Here is a 6,556-nt window from a genome sequence, read left to right as displayed (position 1 = left end):
AACAATGCAAGTATGGTGATTAGTTACGATTTCCTGAGCAATTACTGACGTGACTGATTGTGTTTGAATTATGTTGTTTTGATTATTTTCAGCAGTGTGGTAGACACTAGAGTAGGTACTAAGTCTCTACTACTCTTCACGCGGGTGCCGCAAGAGCTGATTGACTGTCTGAGTTGGTAACAGATCTCACATCTAGACATTATTTCTGTGTATCGTTACGCCTTTTATCTCCGAAGTCGTAGGTAAAAGTGCACATTACGGCACGTAATGCCACTGTACAATGTACACCCACTTTTCACCATTTGTGTTATAAGGGTGAGAGAATTGCCATATAACGGGCACAATTCCAGACTCCGTGCTATTACTGAGAAATTTTCGAAAATTTCTCATCCTCTGCTAGTTTAGAAGTCGGTACCACAAGCCCGTAACCAAATTATGTCTTACCGATACTACCTATATTGTACATAGTTAATCTACACTCAGATTTTAGTATTATTTTGTTTACTATTCGTGATATCGACTTCTAAACTATCAGCGCATAGACACAGGCTGAACAATGAATCATTGTTATTGTTTGGTTTTATGTTAGGTTTTGTGATTCCAACTATTAACCTTAAATTCTAAGACTCGTACCCAATACTTAGAGGCAGATTGGTTCACAAGTCTGGTCAATAAACATTTTTATCTTGTATCAAAGATTAATCAAGTGGTTAAACCCTGAACCCCTTTCACATTGCGATACCAAGACAGACCCAAGCTCAAAGATCGTGGCTCATACCAACAAACCATCAAGAAAGATAACGAAGTAATATTTTTACGAGCAAAAAAGCCTCAGGCACCAACTAGAAACAGCAATAAAATTCTCATACGTTATAAAAATATGATGTTCAGTTGAGTAGCAGAATATAATGCTGTGTCAAAGTAGTCTATAATGGTAGAGTAGCTATTATTTACTTTGTGAATTATATTGTTTGTGGAGTTATAATCTAGTGTGATTAGAAAAGTAAAAGTTATGTTATTTATTACAATATGACAAGTTATAAGCACTAAAATAGTTTAGCTGTTATAACATAATATTAATAGCAAATATAGTGATAGTTTTGGCTCACAATTCGACCTTAGAGAGGCTATCTATAACCATCAATAGATGAACTGAGGTAACAATCTTGAATTGTCTCGGTTGGCGCGGTGACTGGGCAACTGAAAACAAAGAAACTCTTTGTATGATCCTTAAAATGTTATTCCGGGTCTAGGTGTTATGTGTAAGTGAAAGTGCATGCTTGTAAACCCACCTACGACACAGGATTAAATCAGAGTGTATGGTAAGGTGTAAAAAGAAATATAATATTGACAAAATCTTTATTTGATTTTAGGAAGTAACAAAAGAAGCCTACTTCTATTAACCTGATAAAATGGCTGTATTCTTAGTACTTACATAAGTAAGTAATAGAAAATAATCTCGAGAATATTTTTTATCGAAAAACCCATGAATAATGAAGCACTTGAAAATTTAACACAAACCTCATGCTTGCCACTATGTACAACAACCGCGTAGCATACTTTTCATAACTTAATCATGTTCTTCCTAATAAATAAGAGTCTAACACTCGCTTCACCCAAGGCGGGGAACGTGATTGAATGATTTTTCCACCCTCAAAAAAAAGGAGACTTACAATTAACTACCAATATCTGACATTACATAGCAATAGACAGTTAATACAATTTTAATCTTACAACTGCGGAACATCTAACATTTTCTTCATTTCAACCACACACACATTACGAAGCGAACCACAGCTGAGAAAAATAAATAGGCTCATAGTAGTACGTGTAATGGTCGTAAAAATAAAGGAACATGGTATGGTGGGCTGTTAGAGCGGGCTCTGTCACAATGGCGCAGAACAATGTAACATACTCAAAGCTTTTATGCTTACTACCTGATGAATACATAGGGAGGCTGGAGATTGCCAACTTTTGGGTCATTGTAGATGGGTAAAGTTAAACACAAATATTATAAATATGAAAGTTGTATGGTGTAAGCCGGTAAACGAGCTGAAGGATGAGCTGATGGTAAGCAATCGCCGCCGCCCATGAACAACTGAAACACAAAAAGTGTTACAAGTGTATTGCTGGCCTTTTGGGGATTAGGAATTTATAGGTTATAGGGAAATCGGGGATTGAGAAGACTGAGAAGAAGGGTAATTGAGCCTCCGGTAACCTCACTCACACAACGCAAGCGTTGTTTGACGTCAGTTTTCTATGATGCCGTGTGGTATCACTCCGATCGAGTCAGCCCATTCGTGCCGAAGCATGGCTCTCCCACACTTAAAAAAGTTAATAGGTACTGGTCTGAGAAGACTCATGTAAACGATAGTTTAGGCTCATCAGCCTATCTGTCTGTGTGTATCAAAGTTTCCTACACAGAAACAAGGAACAAATTTTAAGGAATTTGCAATCACGGCTACAGTAGTATGGCTTTACACCCAGTTGGGACAGAAACCATTGTGTCTTTGCTAGCACTGTAGAAACTTCACAGGAATCTAGTTGGATACTGTCCTGAGTTGTACTGAATACAATAGGTCAAAGGATTTGCTTAGAGATCAGAATCGCTTGCACTGTTGTTGCCATTAGAAGAGTGTGGTTAAATTAATTAAAGCATTGCTGGTTTTGCTATGACTTTTTACTAGAATATTTAAACACTATGACGTTATTATTACTCTACTTATCATCCAGCGCTTTTTAGAGCTTGAAAGTATATATAGTGTATTCTAAAAGTATCTGCCACAGCTTTAATGGGAAGTAGTGACGTGTTTGAGGATTAGTTATTTCAATTTGAGAACATAAAGAAGATAAATAAACATTGAATTCACTCTGCATAAAGTGGTTCACAAATACATCACTCTCAAAAAGACAACTTTTTAAATAAAAGACAATTCTTTCTTAAAAATCTCATAATCAATAATTTATATTATTTACTATTGTAATCTTCAAACACAACAATACCTCTCATTATGTAGGAACACTTATGAACACACCTTTTAGATACAAAAGCAACGATAAATAATGTAACACTATGCGTAGTTTCCATTACGCAACTGAGAAATAATAAATAGCAACATTGTTTTATACACAAATTGCTATTACAAAGAATCAGGCGTAATGTATTTTTCAACAACATTTATAGTTTTAGACGCAAACTTTTACTGAATATCAAAACCATAAAGCCATTTCTTCAACAATTTTATTACGACCTTTGTATAAAAAGGCTCCAAAGTATAAAATTTCAGTTTCCTCAAAGCACAATCACGTCTTAGATCGTATAAAAGTCAGGGGTCGCTTGAGTAAAAGTCGTAAAGTTACAAAAATACTGTTAGTGATGTCCATTTCTTTTTTTGGTCCCGGCTTTTTCATTGACCCGGGAATTCCGGACCTCTTTATTACGAATAACAGATATTTTAATTGATAAAAGTGGCCACTGCTTATCTATCGTATTAAGATATAAAGGAGACCACGGGATTGTGACATCATTTGAAACTTTCACAATATTTGGAGCACATTTTGGTAATATCCTGATTTCATATGAATTCACTGATTGGGAAACTTTAATTAAGTACATTGTGTCACAGAAGTTGACGCACTTTATTTGAGCACCTGTGGTCTAGTGTTTGTATAACTTTATGTGTTTTTCCACTTTGCGAAATTTGTTAAGAATTAGTAGAATTTATTTTATTTTTTTTTAGAACACTTGCTACTGTGTTTTTTTTAAGGGGAGAAAATCGACCAATGAGTTCTCTCAACTTGAACAAGGCGAGAGGGAGTGTCAGACTCTTTCTACTCTGTTCCTACTCCTGCTTTTGGAGCCTGGGGTGCTGCCCAGACGTAGAGATAAAATACAACGAGTATTATAATCAAACAAGTTTTAATAGTGCCTACTCACCACTTTAATATTAGACGGAATTTCCCAAAAACCTCTTGCAGATTTAGATAGTAGATTTAACTTTCGTAATGACTGTACCTCGCTCGCTGGTTAAGTGACCGTAAAATTGGATTCACCCATAATAATTACCATTATGAGCGTTTTATACAGTAAGCATTCAGTTTGAAAACTTCGCATCGTGTTAACCTACATTTTTAAATGATTTTTAACAAAATCTTGCAGCTTCATGGAAACATTAATAACTTTTCACCAAAAATTTACTGCATGACATCTTCCATATTGATAACACTGACGTTTTGACACTGAGTAATGGATTCCCGCGTTCAGTGAAATCCCGGGATCCCGGAACTATTGCCACATCACTACGACCGCGAGTGGTCACTCGAGACACATTTTAACATTCTTATAGAGTAATAAACATCACTATATTTTTAGTACGTAAACTTTATTTTCTTTATAGGTTTAAAAGTTGTGGTTTCACGGAGAAATGTGTTGGTTTGCTATAAACTTATACTACTTAGTACTTACTTACTTTTTGTGAGATGTAAGTGCAGTTTCTTTGAGTTAGAGCTCTTAGATGTGTCTGGTGCATTTCAAAGACAGTGTTGCACGATGGACTTAGGAGATTTAAGAGTCTAACATAAATATACCCCTATATAAATGGCAAAAAATACTGCCTCGTTGGCCGAGTGGTTGCAAGTGCGACTGCCGGACAAAGGGTCCAATTCCCGGGTCGTGCAAAGTATTGGTGGGCATTTTTCAGTTTTTCGAAAATTTCTCAATAGTAGCACGGAGTCTGGAATTGTGTCCAGTATATGGCAATAGGCTCACCCCCTATTACATGGGACTTATAACACAAATGGTAAAAAGTGGGTGTTCATTGTATAGCGGCATTAAGTGACATAATGTGCACCTCTGCCTATCCCTTCGGGGACAAAAAGGCGTGATGATAAAAATGGGTAAAATATTGACAAAAGTAACACTGTTATAGCTGCTGCTAAAGACAATAAAACTTGTAATGGAAACTATCCAAATATTTATACTTAAAGCAATTAAAAAAAAATGCCTTTCGTTCACCTTTTTTTACCAACACAATCAGTTCAGTTTAAAATAAACTGCTAGTGACGTGACAGCAAAAGGGGATGAAACGTTCCAAGAAAATTAATTTGGCTGATTCGTGATTTTTGTTGCTTCTGTTTAAATGAAATTCGATGTTATAATAATATTTCCTTTTCTTTTAATTTAATTGTGGTTTGACGTAAAAATCGGTTTGGTAAAAATAAACTACGTGATAGTCTTTCTTTGAACTAATTGAGAAGGACAGTGGGAGGATTTTCTTCAGTAGTCTTACGGTTGATAAAGATGAGGATGATAAGTCCTCTTTGTTGATATTATATTAACACTAACAAGAATTTTATAGTAGAGATGAGTGGTAAGTTGTTTTGGTGATCCTAGGTATAGTCATGTTAACTTAGGAAGAGGCGGGCCGCATGAGGCTACGAACATGCTCATGGCCCAACCACTGCGACACACGAACCAGACCCACGTGTACAGCGCGTCATGTTCCACACGCGCCTTAAAAAGCATCAAACCACCACAGATGTGGCCCAGTAGGTATGATGCCTGATCCGGAGTTGCGGATTACCTTGCGGCTTACGGGGGGTATGTCTCGAAAGGCAGTAGGAACGGTGTGGTTTTAAGTTAGTAAGAGTCTGACACTCCCTCTTGCCACACCATGGGCGAGAAAAGTCATAAGATGGATTTTCCCTTAAAATAAAGTATTCATCATTTTAATTACGATTACATTACGCCATGCAAAGTCACAGATAATTAAAATTGGACTAAAGAAGCCTGTTGCAAAGAATACAAAAATAACGTTTGGAAAATATCTAGAATAAATAGCATCTCTTAAGTTTACTAGCACCAATATAATAAAGCCCGTAATAAGATCTAGGACTCTCAAGAAAATGCCAAGCGTAGGTGCTTACAAAATAAAATACATTAAAGAACATAAGTAAAGGGTACCAGGTGTTCATAAAGCTGAAGTGGTACTCAAATGATACTTCATTTTATTTATAGGTAGTCAATAAAAAGGTTGGGAATGTGCAGTAAATGTTTATGGCGTGGAACTGGAGTCGCGATGTATGCACCCAGTTTATGTTCGCCTGGTACCAATGTGTTAAGTTATTGGAGTTAAAAGCATCGTGATTAGGTGAGCGATGGGTTTTATTGTCGTTTTGTGTGTGTGTGACTGGGGAGAAATGTTATTTAACTGTGGAAGTGTTTGTTTAAGATGTGTGATCAGCATTTTCTTTACTACAATATATACCTTATAACATAAAATATAAGGGCAGGTACTCTAAACAGATGAGGTGATCGTGCTTTGTGGGCTGCACTGACAATTCCCGAAAACGGAAAATTTCAATAAATACGACAACTTTCTTTTGAAGATCGATAATATAATCATCCAATGACTTCTCCCACCTTGGGCGAGCTGAGAAGGACTATCAGGCTCTTAAAAACTACCCCGTTCCTACTCCTGCTTCTCAAGCCGGAGCCCCGGTAAAAACACTAGGTAGTCCGCAGCTCCAAATCAGGCATCATCTGAGATAAATATGA

This window comes from Spodoptera frugiperda, chromosome 13, assembly GCF_023101765.2.
Source record: "Spodoptera frugiperda isolate SF20-4 chromosome 13, AGI-APGP_CSIRO_Sfru_2.0, whole genome shotgun sequence".
Classification (NCBI taxonomy): Eukaryota; Metazoa; Arthropoda; class Insecta; order Lepidoptera; family Noctuidae; genus Spodoptera; species Spodoptera frugiperda.
Note: the sequence above shows the minus strand (reverse complement) of the source record.